The sequence below is a fragment of the Macaca fascicularis genome, chromosome 11 (genome assembly GCF_037993035.2).
Source record: "Macaca fascicularis isolate 582-1 chromosome 11, T2T-MFA8v1.1".
Classification (NCBI taxonomy): domain Eukaryota; kingdom Metazoa; phylum Chordata; class Mammalia; order Primates; family Cercopithecidae; genus Macaca; species Macaca fascicularis.
The window spans coordinates 112,759,314-112,778,072 of record NC_088385.1 but is presented as its reverse complement, the minus strand read 5'-3'; the positions used below and the strand labels follow the sequence as shown (position 1 = coordinate 112,778,072).

The 18,759-nt window shown below is 42.6% G+C and overlaps 1 long non-coding RNA gene across 1 annotated transcript in view; it reads left to right on the top strand.

The window, feature by feature from the left end:
- The first annotated feature begins 2,138 nt into the window (after positions 1–2,138).
- Positions 2,139–18,759, top strand: part of LOC123567577 (uncharacterized) — a 70,529-nt gene continuing 53,908 nt past the window's right edge. The window contains exons 1-3 of the long non-coding RNA XR_006690616.3: positions 2,139–2,306; positions 2,763–2,889; positions 3,222–3,345. This is a non-coding gene — a long non-coding RNA (uncharacterized lncRNA). The remainder of the gene's footprint in view (positions 2,307–2,762; positions 2,890–3,221; positions 3,346–18,759) is intronic.

Here is an 18,759-nt window from a genome sequence, read left to right as displayed (position 1 = left end):
GCAGGGTTGCTACAAACTTTCATTTTGTAAAAAACACAGTATCTGCGAAACAAAATAAAATGAAGCATATTAAAACAAGGTATGTCTGCAATTGTTATGGCAAAATGCTATGATAACTACTGATAACAATAAAAAATTATTAATTTCAAATACAAAATAATTCCCATACCTTTCAAACAGTTAATAAATGGAGAGATAGTATGATGCTAATATAGATATTTTCAAAGGGGTAGGCTAGCTAGATAACTTTAAAACCTAATAGCCTCTTTGAGCCAACAAATCTTTAAAAAGTTTGAATAATAATACATGACAGGATAATAGAGAATAGTTCCGATTAGAATGCCCTTGCTTGTAGAATTATTTGTCACACTTCTTAAATAACCTTAAAGAACTTAACGATATTTACTTTCCATTTCGGCCATGAGTCTTGGGAGAAATGTTTTATTTGGAAGGCACCACCTCTTGTGAGGATGAATTTAAAAAATTAAAATGCCAAGTTTCCCCTCTCAAAGGGGAAAAACCTCCCAAATCATGTGAAGCACCATCTATGCTAAGTCCTCAGACGTAAAAGAGATACATAAGAAGAAGAAAATAACAGCGTGTAGGAGAACGGTATGATACTCAAACTGTATTTTATTCTAGTGGATCAAACTGTAAGAAACAGACTTCACAGAAACCCATTTCAGCCCTGGGGCACCAGAGGCCTCACTCTGCTTAGTGCCTTTCAGAGAGGAAGAACAACCCCGGAGGTGGTGGCAGCATCCATGCCAGTGGTTGCTATGGCACCGCTGGCCAGAAAGTGCCCTGCTCCTCCATTCCTCAGTGCAAGTGCCTCGAATAGTCACCATAGTGACTGCTGCAGTGGATGGCACTGGAAAATCACTGGGCAGCACTCTGACATCAAAGATTTGAAATTCAACTATTCATTTCATTTTCTTTCTTTTCTTTTTCTTTAAGAGACAGGGTCTCATTCTGTCACCCAAGCTGGAGTGCAGTGGCGTGATCTCAGCTCATCGAAACCTCAAACTCCTTGAAGTGGACTAAAGCGATTCTCTTGCCTAGCCTCCTGAGTAGCAGGAACTATGAGCAAGCACCCCCACGCCTGGCTAATTTTAACATTTTTTTTTTTTTTTTTTGTAGGGACAGGATCTCATTGCCCAGGCTCTGGCTAGTTTTTATTTTTATTTTTATTTTTGTAGAAATGGGGGTCTCACTGTATTGCTCAGGCTGGTCTTGAACTCCTGAGCTTAAACAATTTTTCTGCCTTGACCTTCCAAAGTATTGGGATTACAGGTATAAGCCACCATGCCCAGCCTATTAATATTTTTAATAATACAACTGTAATAATAAGTCAATCATTGATAGAATTTGAGATCCCTCAGGCCTCACCCACGTTGTTCCAAAACTGCTATGGTCACTAGCTCTGCATGGCCCCAACGAGCTTCATGTAGGTGCCGACATCAGCGCCTGGCCTCAGGCCCACGCATGAGCCTCTCACGTCCACCTGGGCTTCCCTGTTGGCTCCAAGGGACCTCACCACATGCCCTGCTTGAGCAGCCTGTGGTCCAGGGGAGTTAGTACCCGCTGTGGGGGCAGCAACCAACTGATGATGGGAGCTGGTGAATAAGTTCTTCCCCTTTCCACTGACCATACATAGCCCTGAGACACCGTTCATGTATTTCTCAGGGACTAGTCCCGCAGGATCCAACAGTCAGCACACATGGCTATGGCCACTTCGGTAATGCACCCTCCTCTTGGCTCTTCCTCTGTGGTGGATTTAAAAATATGTCCACAAGTTCTTTGATATTCATCCACTCAACAGATGGAGTTCCACTTTTCTCCCCTTGAGTGTGGGCTGTATTTATTGCCTCCCTTGTAGAGAATAGATTTTGGCAGAAGGGATGAGATGTCACATCCAAGGTTAGGTTATGAAACCACTCTGGCTTCCTTGTTGGGGTCTCTCTCTCTCTCTCTCTGTTAAGGGGTGAATTGTGTTCCCTCAAAATTCACATGTTGAAGCCCTAGTCCCTGTGCCTCAGAATGGGACTGTATTTGGAGATAAGGTCATGATCGAGGTGATTAAGCTAAAATGAGGCCACAAGGAAGGTCTCTAATCCAATGTGACTGTTGTATTTTTCAGAAGAGGATGTCTGGACACTCAGAGAGACAGCAGGGACACCCATGCACAGAGGAAAGGCCATGTGAGGACGCTGTGAGAAGGCGGCTGTCTGCAAGCCAAGGAGAGAGGTCTCAAGAGAAACTGGCCTGGCAGCCACCTTGCTCTCAGACTTGTAGCCTCCAGAATGGTGAGAAAACAAACTTCTGTTGTTTAAGCCACACAGTCTGTAGTACTTTGTTATGGCAGCCCAAGCACACTAATACACACTCTCTCAAATTCCTCTTTCTCATCACTTGCTCTGGGGGAGGCCAGCCACTGAGCCCAGCCTCCCAGGTTCCTGCCCCTCAAAACCTTGTGGGATGATAAATGCTTGTTGTTTTAAGCCACTGAGTGTGGGGGGTAATTTGTTACACAGCAATGGAAAGCTAATGCCCCCTCCTTCCTTACCTCCTTGCCCTTGTCTTCACCCCTGTGCCCAGGGATGGTCCCTATGGAGTGATATAATTCTCATAAATCCTCTGACTCAGGCCCTACATTCTCGGGGAAACAGACTAGGATCATCCCAGATTTCCTCTGTGAGGCTCACGGTCTGCTGTGACCTTGGCTTTGGTTGATTCTTGCCTTTTAACATTTACCTATTCAGGATCGGGTCAGAATGTGTATTCAGTGCACCTCGAAGTCATGTCATGGAATCAAAATGTATTAATCAAACCCCTACTGTGCGCGGAGACTGTGCTGGTCCTGAAATAGAAGATGGTTAGGAAAAGCAGGTATGCTCCTTTCCCCAGGATGCACCCAGGAGTTGGGGGGCACCTGTAATCAAATATGCATGACTTCATGGGGAGCCTCCTGAGATTCCAGCCCTCCTCTAAGCCCACGGGGTGTGCACTTGGCAGAGCCTACCTAGAGGCTTTGGGACCCCCTCCTTTCTAGCCTCTCTTTCTAGCCTCCCTTTCATGAAAAGGGAGTGTCATTTATGACACTCAAGAGCTCAGCCCCTGAATGTGTAGTTCTAGTTTCCTATGTCTTCCATTTCCTCCTTTCCACCCCCCTGAATGTGTAGTTCTAGTTTCCTATGTCTTCCATTTCCTCCTTTCCACAGGTGCTTTTTGAGAACTGCTATTTGAGAGACCAGGTGGAACAGTGGTTATAGGCAGAGACTGAGGGGTAAGACTGACCAGGCTTCAATCATGGCCCTTCCTCACTAGCTGCAGGACTTAGGAAAGGTAAGATGCCCCAGATCCCTGATTTCCCCATCTGTGATGTCTTGTGAGCATCAATGCTTATCATAGATTTTATGGTGTTCTGGATAGAACCTGGCATATAATAACTCTTAGCTATTAGCATGTGCTTAGCACAAAGGAGGGAGTCAAACAAGAAGTAATCTGTACCTCCAAGAAGCTATGAACATGGGGGCACTCACATCAACACGTCTAGCTGTTTTGGAGGCCTTGAACAGAGTGCCTAGTGCCCAGCACAGTGCCTAGGTCTGGCTGGAGTGCAGTCAAAGCTTGTTGAAGAAACCCAGTTGTGCTAGTCTGAATCATGGCCCTCAAAGATGTCCACATTATAATCTTCAAAACCTGCAAAACTGTTCCCTTACATGGTAAAAAAGGCTTTGCAAACATGATAAAGTTAGGGATCCTGAGATGAGAGATCATTCTCTATTATCTATGTGAGTCTATTGCAATCACAAGGTCCCTAGAAGAGGAAGGTGGGAGGATCAGAGTCAGAGGAGGTAGGACAGGAAGCAGAGATTGGAGTGATGTGGCCATGAGCCACAGAATGCAGGTGGCCTCTAGAAGCTAAAAGAGGCGAGGAACAGATTCTCCCCTGGAGCTTCCAGAAGGAACCAGCTCTGTCAACACCTTGACTTTAGCCCTGTATGATTCATTTTTGACTTCTGGCATCCAGAAATGTTAACAGTAATTTTTGTCCTTCTAAGCCACAAAGTACCTGGGAATTTGTTATGGCAGCAAGAAGAAAAACAATATACCAGTCTCATACTCCCTGGGGAGTTGGTGATGAGAGAGTCGGTTCCCCTCACAAAGGAACTTTTTTCCTCTCTGGGGGGCCCAGCCAGCTTAAGAGGCTTAGGAAGGGAGAGAGCCAAGGTTCAGAGGTGAGGAGTCCTGTTTCCCCTGCGTCCCTGGCAAAGGGCCTCCAGTGGAGGAGGTGTGGGGTCTCACACTGCGGCCTCCCCGGGATTGGCCTGGAGAACAGGTCCTGGGATGCGCCAGTGCCCTGAGCAGGGCTGCCTGTTTCCAGGGAGCAGGAGAGCTGGGGCAGCTTACGGAGTGCGCCCCAGTCCGTGTAGGAGGTGGGTGCGAACAGTGTGAGGGCGGCAGTACACCACGACCGAGGTACCCAGGAATAGATCCTGTGCTGGCCCCAGATTCTTTCTGGAGGAAGTGAGGTCCTCACACCGCACCCACAGTTAGAGCAGAACAGGTCTTTTACAGCCTGACAGAGAAGACGTCACTCTCCAGAGCTGGAAGACCTAGCTTTTGATGCTGGCTCTTGCTCATTGCCCGTGTGACCTTCAGCTAATCCCATAACCTCTCCAAGCCTCAGTTTTCTCAGCTGTAAAATGAGACTAATAAAAGTAGTAGTAGCAGTAATAATCATCATAATAAAAAGTATCTAACACTCCCTGAGGGCCTAAACATGCTGGGACATTCTAGATACTATTTTATTCCAGATACTAAGCACATTCTAGATACTATTTTATTCCAGATACTAAGCACATTCTAGATACTATTTTATTCCAGATACTAAGCACATTCTAGATACTATTTTATTCTAGGTACTAAGCACATTCTAGATACTCTTTTATTGAGATTCCATCCCAGAACACTCCGCTGGGGTGGGTCCTAGTTTTCTCCCCTTTCTAAAGATAACAGGACTTATCCCAGGGAGTTGGATTGAGTTTTAATTCAATGAGTTAACATTTATCAATCTTTTCCTGGCATATGGTAGTATACACAGTAAATGACATATCTGTTATTATTATTATTTTTCCCCCATCGAGAGCCAGGATCCCCCAGATTCTTCCATGCATTTTGTGATGAGTTTGAGCCCCTCTGAAGGCTGCTACAGATGCTCTGTGAGTCACGCAGATCATTTGGTTTACTTCTTAGTGCCCAGCTTGGCACTGGGCATGCCGTGGGAGCTGGGGCAGCAGGTCTGGGCTGCACTTCTAGCAGAGTGTACGTGGGCACCAAAGCCCTTTCACAGATGTGGTTTGATTTTTACCCCTTGGATTGGTCCATAAACCTCAAGGCCTCTTCTGAATGATAAAAGCAGTGATCAGATTAGCTTTTCCTCCTGCACCCTGCAAATGACTTTTTAGTGTGTCTGTCCCAGGTGGCTTGGATGTCCAAAGCCCATTGGAGCCAGGCAGTTGATTCAATGGTGAACATTGTTCTCCCTGGGAGCCAAGCCCAGCCACCTCTCAGGAGTGCATGTCTCTGAGCATTGCTTGGTTCCAGCAGTATGAATCTCAATTTCTTTTGACTCAATAGCAGTAGAACCCTCCCTTGGAAGTTACACTGGGTGAAGTATTGATTGGAGCAGATGTAATGGACTGATAAGCTTTCTGAGTGCTGAAGAATATTGGCTTCTTATAAGTGTCTTGGCATTTGTGGATCTCCTCTCATTGGGTCCTAGATGAAGCCCCACTGCGGCTGTCCTCTGTAATCAGAAGGGCAGGCTTCACTCTGTGAGATTGGGTTACACTTCAAGCATCTGTCTCCCCAGGTTTTTGGGTGAAATCATTTTCAACCTGAATGCTTACTGGTTGACAAGCTACATACTGTCATCCTGATGGATGGGATGGTGGGAGAAAAGCTACCATCCCATTAAGGGCACAGGTTAACTGAGGGTGATGGATTTTCCATAGCTCTGAGAAAGTCTACAAATCCTTTGTATAAACACTAGCTTGACAGTGAAAACAATTTTCCCTTCTTTTGTTGAGGGCAGCAGACAGAGTAAATATTGACAGATGGACAGGTGTGCTTTGCTAAGAGGCCCACGGCAGGTAAACGAAGCAGGGGAGGAATGCTTTGGTTGAGTCATTATCAACAGAGGGAAAGCCATTCTCTTTGGGCTCCGTGTTTGGTATGATGGAGATTTTATGAGCCTGAAGAGGCAAGTTGGAACTCTGTGAGACAGTAAAGTCACAACTAGGGCTTGACTTTACCCACCTCCACCCCCGCAAGATTCTGATGCAGAGGGCCTGAGGTGGAGCCCAGGCATCCATCTGTATGTTTACAAAGCTTCCCAGTGGTTTTGGGGGATGTGGTCCAAGGTGGTGAGCCCTCTTAAGACAAAAATGTTTGTGTTTAGTGTGACCCTACTCCCCAGGCATTTCCTAAATATGCTGTCTGGTCCTGAGAGCTTGGGGACAGTGTAGATGACGCAAAGATACTACCTTAACCTAAAACTTTTAGAATGTTCAACTTGGACATTGCTGGGAAGAGAGCCTCATCAGGTACAAAGGTGGATGTCCCAGTTGGCTTTCAAAGACCCTCAAATTAAAATCCAAACCCTGATAGGCCCCACCTGACCTGCCTAGCCCTCTATCAATCTCTCTGTCCTCTCTGCCCCTTGCTCCCTGCACTTTAGGCTCTTGTCCTGATGAGTTCCTTTCTCCTCTGGCCCCCTCCACACAGGCTGTTCCCTCAGCCTGGATGCTCTTGTCCCGCTTTCTGTAAGGCCATCTCTGAACAATCCCCGGAGTTCAGAAGGTGTTCCCCATTATTCTCCCTCCTCATACTCTGTTTTCTTATTTATGAAAGTGGCTGTTTTTTGCTTATTGATCATCTCCCACATCAGACTGTACGTTCCATGAAAGCAGAGGCATTTTTTATTTCTACTACCATTGTGTCCTCAGAGCCCATTGGACTTCCCAGCACATAGTATGTGTTCAATATAGGTTTATGTGGTGGCTGAATGAATCCACACAGAGCTGAAAGACTCACCATCTGTATTAGTCTGTTTTCGCGCTGCTGATAAAGACAAACCTGAGACTGGGTAATTTATAAAGAAAAAGAGGTTCCACGTAGCTGGGGAGGTCTCACAATCATAGCAGAAGGGGAAAAACACTTCTTACATGGCAGAGGCAAGAGAGAATGAGAGAATCAAGCAAAAGGGATTTCCCTGTATAAAACCATCAGATCTCGTGAGACTTATTCACTACCAGGAGAACAGTATGGAGGAAACTGCCATCATGATTCAAAGATCTCCCACCAGGTCCCTCCCACAACATGTGGGAATTATGGGAGCTACAATTAAAGATGAGATTTGGGTAAAGACATAGCCAAACCATACCACCATCCATCCTCAAAGGGACCTAGAGACCACAGCCTGATGTTTCAAGAGTCCAAGCTATTTTTTCTAAGAAAGGAACAGTTAGTGTGAAATAATGAAGTCGCATTCTTGGCTTCCTTAGTAGATGGCCCTCACGGTCTTCTGGCATTGCTTTTTCCCGTTGAGTCATCTCTCTCCCATTTCATTCTAGGCTCCCGCCCACCTTCCCTCACTCATGCCATGCCCTTGTTTCCTTCTTTAGTGAAAATCACAAACCACTGAGAAAAAAACTTCTCTCAATGTTCTCACTCCTTTCTCCTTCCCATCTTCATTTATGCCCATATCTTTCCTACCTTATAGTCTCTCAGAGGCTGAGATGTCTTGTACTGAGGGTAGAACTAGGTCTGGGAAGGGGGCTGGAAGACACGTGGGTCCTGGAAGAAGGTGGCAAGCAAAGGACAACCTCTAATATTTCCAACTGCCTTTGGCACCCTCCACCTTCTAAATTAGCCTTGGTGGGAAAGTAGGGGCCCACGCCAGGCGGGGGCTACCATAAGCCATCTCTTGTCACCAAATCCTTCCTCTGTATATACCTTTCCACCAAGTCATATGATACAGATGAAACGAAGTTTGCCTTCAAGGTGTTTAGAGTCAAATTTAAGAATCAGGTTAAGTATCTCAACCTCGAAACACACACACACACACACACACACACACGACAAAAAAATAAAGATGGACAGAAAGGGGATCCATTGTATTGTTAGATCAAAAGTTTAAAAATATAAACCTAATTGAATTCATGCTTTATGGAAATAGCTTTTAAGTGGTAAATCAGATTAGCACAGTAGCATAAGATTGCAGGAAAGACAAGAAGATAAGGACTTTGGTTTGTATCCTACTTTTACTATTTGCTAGATGTTGGTAAGTCACGTAACCTTTGATCTGGAAACTAGGAATAATTTTTAATTTTTAAAGATTAAATAACATTATTGAAGTGAAATTTTCTGGTACAAAGTAAGTACACAGAATAAAATTAGGTCACATTTATTGGGTGCTTACTATGTTCCAGAAACTTCAAGATGCTTTGCCTTTGTTAACTCATTTAATCCTCACAACAGCTCCATAGATGTTTCCCTGCTTTACAGACATGGAAACTGAGGCACAGAGAGGTGGCAGAACATGCCAGCAAATGGGGACTCAGAATTTCTCTACAGAGGCTGGACCGTCACCAACTTTCCACAGTTCCCCTCTGTCTGTAAAAATTGCTTTCTCTATGAGTCTGTTCATCAGGGTTCTTCTGCACTGAAATGAAGGAAGAGATGAAAATAGTATCACTTTAAATTTTTCAGCATCAAACTGGAAGGTCAAAGCAGATGGGTATGTCCTGGGATGAAAAAAATAAGTTGAGCACCTCATGTTTTTCAAAACATTTCTTCATAAAAGAAGTAGAGACTGTTTGAATTATAAGGGCTCTCATTTGTCATATAAGATATCATTCCCTCTCTGCCAATGCAAAAATCCCCTCTGTTGGAATTTGACCTATTATGGGAGCTTCTACTTGAGTGGGGCAGCCCAATGCACTTGAGTTTCCTTATCCTTTTGACAGGTGACTGCTGCTGGTCCCTGGTGCCCTCTGTACCCGTGGACTGCACCTACAAGGTGCCATTCTCATCAGCAAATGGCTAGAAGTTCAAACTTACATGAGTCAACATTTCCAGGGATTTATAGTTGTAGGTATTCCTATTCCTACTCTCTTCACTAGATATTTACTGCAAGTGCCTATGTCCAGGAATGACATTTCTATGTGGGCAACAGAGCTGACATCAGCTCAGTGTTTCCTGTTTCAGCCTGATGTTTCCATGTCTCAGTATTAATTGTGGCAGTATAGAGGGTTTTAACATCCAGAAGACACCTCAGAGCAAGAATATCTGCCCCCACCCTCCCACCCCCAGGCCCTGAAGTCACTGACACCTTTGACACCATGCTTCATCTTTTGTAACTCTAAACTAAGTTCTTCTGACTCCAAAAGGTCAGTGTTTAATTATTTCATTCATTTCCCCATTCTTCTATGAATCTATCCACCCATCCATCCATCATCCATCATTCATCATTTATTCATCCATCCATTAATCCATCATCCATCTACTCATCATCCACCATCCATCCATCTGCCCATCATTCATCTACCAATTCACTCATCCATCCATCCATCCATCCATCCATCCATCACTCATCTACCCTTCCATTCATTATCCATCATCCATCTATCCACCCAACAATCATCCATCCATCCATCCATCCGTCCATCCATCCATCCATCTATCATCCATTCATCCATTTGTTATAATCACATATTGAGCACCGATTGTGAGTCAATCCAATTCTCAGTGCTGAGGAATTCACAGTGAATCAGGCACTTAGCTCAAGTCTACAAGGGGCCACCATGTCACTCCTACCATCTTTTAGGTTGTACTTGCTCATACATCATCTCTAAGCTTCCTAAACTTCACTTACTTACCACTTGTGCAAATTCACAACTTTCACTTATAACTTGTAGTGTCATTTGCTTAATATTTGTCTTTATGTAAATTATCCTATTTTAAAAATCAGTTTCTTTTAAAAGGAAGCTTTATATTACAGGTAACATTATACATTTGACATAAGTTGTATGTTTTCATAAATAATTAAAATAAGTGCATACAGTGTTCACCTGTGCACCTAAAACCATCTCAGGTACCACCAATGGTAATTACACAACAGTTTGAGAAACTGAACTATATCATGTTTGTCGCACAAAGTCACTCTGAAATGATTATGAACCCCATTTCCAAATGTAAATTCTCAAATGAGGTAATTCTTCTAAGGATGCATTGTTGGCAAGAATTAGAATTTAAGACTGAAACTCAGATCTTCTGGCTGAAAGTCCAGAAAATCCCTTAGAAGATGGTAAAGTTCCGAGATCGCACCACTTCATGCCAGCCTGGGTGACAGAGCGAGACTCCGTCTCAAAAAAAAAAAAAAAAAAAAAGAAAGAAAAAAAGAAGATGGTAAAGTTAGCACCAACATTTAAAAAATTGAACAGAATATAATAAGATGTAGTATATCACACTTAGTGTGGTTAAGTATGTTTTTGTGAAGCTTAATCATGGTTTAAAATGTGTATCTTACTGTAAGGCTTATAGTCAAACACGTTTGAAAATCATTGCTTTACCCACCATGCCATTTGGAAACTGGGTGCCTTGTTGGCACTCTTGGCTGGAAAGCACTGCTGCACTGCAAAACTCCAGGGATTGTCATTCATATCATCATCAAATCTGCTCTACTGCCTGCTTTTATAAACAAAATTCTACTGGGACACAGCCGTGCCCATTTGTTTATGTACTGTATATGGCTGCTGTTACGTACAAATAGGGTTGCCATATTTAGCAAATAAAAATACATGGTGTCCTGTGTGTTATTCAACAACCCTTATTACAATGACAGAATTGAATAGTTGTGACAGAGACTGTATGACTTGCAAAACCAGAAATATTTATTATTTGGTCCTTTGCAGAAAACATCTGCTTATTTCTTCCCTGTATGGATGGCACCCTCCGGAACTGTGCAATGCCCAGGCTATGTACATGCACATGGCAGTACTATAGTTGGCCAGTTGCCTCTTGGAAGCTGCTCTTCCTTCCAACTTCCTGTTCTTCCATTGCATTTCAGTGTTTGCTTCTTTTCAGGGCTCTGAACCCAGATTGTGTGAACAAAGAGAGCTGAGCTTTCCCTCCGAGGAGCTGTCTTCCTAATGTCTCCCAGAACTGCCCTTTATCCCTGCTCCTGGCTGCCCTCATAGCCACTGCTACTCTTCCCAAGTCTCTGGCCCCTTAGGACATATGAATGGAGACATTTGGACCCTTTTAGTAATAAACTCTGAGTGACATTCTTAAACAGAGGAGTGGGGTTTGGGAATAATGTGAAAAACTGTGAAATTCTCCCAGTGTGAGGGGCCCAGCCCAGTTTTGGACAGTGAATCATGGCCTTGGCCAAGATGTTCTCATTAAAATCTCTGCTGACCTCCTTGGAGGAGTAAAAGCTATTGCCTGCAAAATAGGCAGCTTCTCAGCCTCCTCCTCCATAACCCGGCCTCACTCCCTGGTGGTCTTATTCCACATATCCTTTCCATCTCTGTCCATCTTCTTTTTGCCTTATCTCAACTATTGAGATGAACCTGGCTTGAGACCTGCCCATGTATAGTAACTAGAATGGTAAGATAGGTAAGATAGAAGTGATAGCTCAACTCCTTACTATAATTCCCTTGTCATTTCTTTTACTATATATTTTAAAATTCAGATCATGCCTGGAATGATGCATTTGACTCCTGGATCCCACGTCAAGGCAAGCACCAGGAGCTGGAATGGTCTAGAAGAAAGCCAGCAGTATGGCCAAATGCTGGAAGGGTTTTGTTTTGTTTTGTTTTGTTTTGGCACATATGAGTGGTTTGGGGTTTATAGAACATTAATGTTGGATGGAATCTCTAAAGAAAAACCATGCAAAATCATAGTGAAAAAGTGGCTGCAAGGTTCACAGAAAACTTGGATGTGATCGTAGGTTGTCTTTCAATGTATCCATGGGATGAAACTAGTAAACGTTCTTTGCGTTCTGTTTCTAGCTTTTTCACTGTCATTGCTTTTGACAACACCATCAACATGGTATGGTCTACGTAACTAACATTTATTGAGTGCTCACTGTGGACCAGCCACTGGGGTAAGCACTTTACATACATTACCTTACTTAAACATCACAACAACCCTATAGGGTAGGTATCATCATCCTCATTTCATAGAGTTGGAAACTAAGATGTTGGGAAGTTGAGCCACATAGCTAGTGATATCAGACTGGCCCTTAACCACAAATCTTTTGAAATTTATACTGAGTGTGTGTGTGTGTGTGTGTGTGTGTGTGTGTGTGTGTGTGTGTGTCTACTGTGTGTGGCTTTCCTGGGCCTAGAAAATGTCTGGCACATCGTAAGTGATGGATAAATATGTGTGAAGTCAATGAGTGAATGGCACCAAAGTTGGTGCTCTTGGTCATTTTGCTGGTGGGTCTCAAACTTGGCTCTTCATTGGAATTGCTTCCACAACTTTTCAGAATACAAATACTACAGGCCCCTCTGGAGATTCTGAGGTCAGGCCCAGGAGTCTGATTTTCAAACCATTTCCCAGCAGATTCTGATGCAACCAGCTCAGCTTCAGGCCTGCAGACCAAAATTTGGCATCCACGACCGCCATGCTATCTTGCCTCTTAAAAATTTGCAACTTTTTAATGCTTCTGCAGAACAAATAAAACCACAATTTATGCTTCACAATTCGTATAGCTCATCTCACTTCCTTCTCACAGACTTTTCACATTTCAGAATGTTACAAATTGCTTTCTTTTCTTGGATACCAGGATATAACATTGGATCTTGGGAGGCAATTACCTCTGATGAAGGCCCCAAAAGTTACACAAATATTTCTTGTTCTCAGTCTGATTCTCTTTCTACTAAAGAAACCAGCCTCTCTTGTTTATTCTAGAGGAGAGAAGACTCAGGGGGCAATTTAAGCACCTTCAAATTTCAGTGACACTGAAGGAAGAGGGACAAGCTTGTTCTAGTTATCCCTGGGATAAACCTAAGGCTGGGATGGTCTGTATGTCTTGTTTTGCCAAAAGAGAGTTCCAGGTTACCCCTATTTTCCGGATGCAATTATTAATAGTTCCCCTATTTAGTTTCAAGCATGAGCCTGTCTTTGGACAATAAATAATATGGTCATTCCATGTAAGACTAGAAAGAAAAGACATACAAGGAGATAAGTTTCTGGTCTTTATAAGGAAATAATTTCTAAGAGACATGAAAAAAAAAATTGAAATCAGGCCGCTAAGTTAGGGAGTGAGTTTCGTGTTTCTGGAGCTGTTAAAACAGCTGGCACATGGTTATTTGTTGAAGATAATGGAAAAGAAGTCAAGCATCCGGTGAGCATTGGAGGTCCCTTCTGAATAAGTGTCCAGAATTCTCAGGGGGCATCAGATGCTGTGGTGCCTGTTCTGTGCTAGGGGCATGTGTCACACCCACACCCACATGGAAAGATGCTGCAAACAGCAGAGCCTTCTCTTCTCCCTCTTGGCAGGCTATCTCATGGTCAACCAACACAAGATGTTTTCCCACTACTGTAGAATTGGAGAAGGCTCAAGGTATTTAGGATTTGGCTCTTAACATCACACCCAAGGTCCAATGGCCTCTGCTGAGTAGGCTGGGCAAATCTTCAGGATGTGAGTATACTAGGATAGACTTCCTTTCCTGAGAGCCAGAGCCACATCTGCTTCCATCCGTCTTTGTGGAAAGTGCACGAAGTTTAGGCCACCCCTCTGCTCCCCACCCCTGGTATCCCCAGGTCACTGGGCATGTGTCCATTTGACCTTTGGTGGAGTCTGACCCCTGCTCACACTATCTCAGAGCTGTGCAAAGTGTTAGGGAGTTTTCCAACATTCTTCAGGGAAGTTATCACTTCCAGCCCTGCCCTTCTTCCTATTCCTACATAGCCAGAAAGTAAGGCACTGGCTTGTGAATTTCTCTAAGATTACATGGCACATTGGCTTCAGAGTCAGGGATCCAAACTCAAGATATCCCAGGGGAAATTTGGCCGCAGTATCACACATATTCCCAAGCGGATCCAGAAGTGGGCAGAAACAAACTGAAAGTCTCTAGGCTGAAACATTGTTTTATTCCTGTTGCAGGATTGAAGCTTCTAGACTCCTTGACTACATCAAGTTAGGAAGGAATGTGAAACAGATAGTGTCTGAGTTCCGGTTTCGTTTTCGGATGAGAGTTGCAATGATTATCTGAGTAAGTCTGTTAATCACATATGCTATCTGGAGATTGCTTTGCTGTTCTTACTCCTTGACAGAGTGAAATTTGATTGGCCAAAAAGATATTATATCAAATACTTCGAATTTTAGTATTAGATATGGTCTCGAAGTCACTGATGCTGACATTTCTCCTAGTGCAGGAAAGTCTTTTACTATGTCCTTAACAGTGGCAAAATTATATTATTTTCTTACATTACAAATGGCTTTTTATATTTTTAATATTTTATTACTTTCTATTTATAAAAGTATTGTATACTCATTGTAGAAAATTGGAAAGTGGGCCAGGCATAGTGGCTCACGCCTGTAATCCCAGCACTTTGGGAGGCCAAGGCAAATGGATCACTTGAGGCCAGGAGTTCGAGACCAGCCTGGCCAACATGGCAAAACACTATCTCTACTAAAAATACCAAAACACTAGCTAAGCGTGGTGGCACACGCCTATAATCCCAGCTACTTGGGAAGCTGACATATGAGAATCATTTGAACCCGGAAGGTGGAGGTTGCAGTGAGCCAAGATTGCGCCTCTGCACTCCAGCCTAGGTGACAAAGAGAGACCCTGTCTCAAAAAAAAAAAAAATGAAAGAAAAGGAAAAAAAGATGGGAAAATATAAAACATTATCAAGAAGCAGAAAAAAAACACATATAGTCCTACAATCTAGAGATAAGCATGGTTAATAGTTTTACAAATAAACTTTGTCTTTTCAATGCAGGTTGTGTTCTTGATAAATAGAACTGATGATAATATATATGCTACTTTTCTCCTGAACAATGTAATGGACTAAGAACTTTTAAATTCCATTTACCTCTTCTTAGTGTATATACTCCTGTCATTTTGAATTTTAATTGTCTCCAAAAATACGTTTTAAACCTGACTCCAATATGTTATTATTTTTCCTTGTATTTCTGTTGTAATGAATATGCATATGCTCTTAGATTTACTCATTTTTCTTTTTTTACCACTTTTGTGTCTCTTCATTTTTCCTGCATCTTCAGTTTTCCTTATGGAATCCTTCCCCTGTTTGAATAATATACTTCAGAATATTTTTAGTAGCATGTCTGTTGGTTCAAACTCCTTCAGTTTCAGTGTGCAAATGGCTGTGTGGGTGATTTTTCAATGCAGAGAATTCTTAGATGCCCATTGTTTTCTTTCATTTCCCGTTGAGGCAATGCAGTTCCGCTGAGGTTATCATTCTGTTGTGTTCCAGTTTCTGTTGTTGCTACTAAAAAGTTACTTGTCAGTCTAACTGTTGATTCTTTGGACATCATCTTCATATGTTTGTTTGCCTGACATTTTACTATGATTATGTCTAGATTTCTTTTTTTTAAGATCATGCTTGGAATCTGGGGAGCCTTCTTGAATATGTGTATTAATATCTTATCATTTCACATCAGCCTCAGTCATAAATGTTTCAAGTATCGCTTCTGTCTTATTCCATTCCTTTTCTCCTTATGGGACTTCAATTAAACATGTTTGACCTTTTCACTATGTTCCCTGGTTCATATTCTTTAGCCTATAGTTTTCATTTTTTTTTCTTTGTGATTGACTCTGATTGCAGTTCTTACCACTGTTCCCATATCCATCTTGCCTGCTTGACTTGTGGTGTATATGCCTTCCAGAAGGCAAGTGTCATGCCACTCCCTCTGGTACTCTTTGCCCAGCACTTTTGTAAGAGTTTCAGTCTATGACTGAATGTAGGAAAAAAAAAGTGATTTGAATTTGGTAAGAGGGTGCATTAATCCATTTTCAGACTGCTAATAATAAGAACTGCCTGAGACTGGGTAATTTATAAAGGAAATTGACTCACAGTTCAGCATAGCTGGGGAGGCCTCAGGAAACTTAACAATCATGGCGGAAGGTGAAGGGGAAACAAGACACCTTCCTCACAGGCTGGCAGGATGGAGAAGTGCCAAGTGAAGGGAGAAGAGCCCATTATAAAACCATCAGATCTCATGAGAACTCACTCACTTACATGAGAATAGCATAGGGGAAACCATCCCCATGATTCAATTACCTCCACCTGATCTTTCCCTTGACATATGAGAATTATGGGGATTAGAATTCAAGATGAGATTTGGGTGGGGACACAAAGCCTGACCATATCAGAGGGAAAGAAGAGGAGCATAATGATAGTGACAGTGCATCTCTTAATAGCATGCAGCATGAGGAGGGATCACTGCCCATGTTCTGGTTAGAATGACTATGGGTAACAGGCAAATTTCAGTTTAGAGACCAATCATTTACTTCATGTGGCAACTGCAACACTGCTGGCAAGGATTCAGAATCCATATCTGAGCTCAGTAGGAAGGAATGCTGTGATAGATAAGTGATGCCTGCCGTGAATTTGGGAGGGAGGTGTAATGGCACCCATACGTATATTTGCCATATCTAACTTAGACCTTGCCTTTCCAGTCATGAATACGAAACTGTGGGACACTTTCAGATAGACAGCGTGTTTGGGATGCTACTGATTAGTTGTTTTAATCCAGTTCCATTGATCTTATGGTTAATGTAAATTCTGCTCATCGGTGGTGGTACGAATTTTTATCTTTTTTCTTTTTTTGACTTTGTATACATTTTAGTAGGAAGCTATTTGAGGCTATATCAAGCTCTGCTAGCTAGACCCCATCTTGTATTAGAAACCTCATGGTTACTGATAAATAAAAGTACAGAGCTGTTAGGAATCATCAGAGTTCTAAGGTTCTAAACTTGGCACTGCCCCTTGATATCTGTCTGATTTTCCTAGTAGCTGCCCCTACCTAGATAGCCAGCCTCATCTCCTAGTGCTTGCCTTCCTCAAAGAGAGCGAAGGAGATCACACAGATTGGGAGAAAGTCTTTGCAATATAAAAAGCTGACAAAAGATGAATATACAGAATATATAAGGATGTCTTAACAATCAAAAAGAAAAGGTCAGGAAACCTAAGTTTTTAAAAATGGGCAAAGGATATAAACAAGAATCAGAAGAGGAAATCCAAAAGGTGAATAATAATACAGAGTTGCTCAGGATGACTAGATATTGAATTATGCAAATTGAAACAACAATGCCTATTTTGTACCAATCAGATGGGCAAGATGATTAGTTAGATGACACTAAGTATATGAGGTATGAATGATGAACTGAGGTGTGTGATTGAATGAATGAATGATCTCAAGGGCAAGAGATAACAAAGAGTAGGGAAGGGGAGGAAGAGGCTGGTTCTGGTCAGAGTTAACATGGCTGGAATGCAAAAAGCAAAAGGAAGCCTGCTTTTGTACCAGCTGTACAATTGTACCAGCTGTACAATACAAAGTTGGTGGAATACAGAGGGGTCAAGTTATCTGGGCCTGGTAGGCCATGCTGACGTATTTTGGTTTTATTCTAAGAGCAATGGCAAGATACGGAAATATTTCATCAGGTGTGATGCTTAGATTTGCATTTTAAAAGTCACTCTGGCTACAAATCATGAATAGAGGCAGAGTACACCTGGGGAATCTCATGGGATACCACTGCAGTCCTGCAGGTGACAGGGACTGGTAGCTTAAAATGTGGTGGTGTTGGTGGTTAATTAAGAGAGAAGTGAATGAAGAGATAGTTAGCAAGTAAAATGGATGTGGGGTCATGCAAAAGGATGTGGTGCATAAGAAATTTTTTGTGAGTGAATGAAGGAGTACTGGGATGTTACTGCCCGTTTTCTGGGATAGAACACAGTGGAATAAAGGACAGGTTTGAAGGAGAATTTTGTAAATTTGATTCTCAATGTGCTGAGCAACATAATACAATGTGTAATGGGTAGGTGACACTTAACACACTCCAGAGGTGCTGCAAGAACGTGACCCTGAAGGGGATGTCATAGAAAGGATTCCCACATCAGGCAGAAAGCACAGATTAACAACTTGTGGAGTCTTAGGATTCTAAACTGAATGCCTTGAAAATTTATCTTTGTCTTTGGTATCTTTTGGGTACGCTCAGAAGCCAACTAATACACATCAAAAGCCAGCATCTAGGGCTTATCTCAAAACAACAGGAGAGGTCATCAGAAACACTTAGCACCCAGCAGGCTCACCTCCTTCAACCTCCTCCAAAATTGTATCCCTAAAGCTAGAAATAATTGTGCTTGATATTCCCAGAGAGCTTTCACATCTGTCATCTCATTAGACGACCACCACAGGCCTGCTGAGATGACGTTCATGCCCCTTTTTACAAACAAAACCAAGTGTCAGACTTTGCGGTGTCTCATTCAAGAACAGCTCTGTCCCTTTGTCAGACTCACAAACACTTTGGAAATGCTCTTGAGCACTAATGGAGAAAGAAGTCACCAGGGATAACACAAGATCAGGGTAGAAAGCAAAGTCAATAAAGGTGGTTTTCTGATTTCTGCTGGTCTTTTAGTCAGTTTACATAGACCATATAGTGGTAGACATAATTTTCATAGTCAACAGGAGGTCAGGAACAATCCAACAGA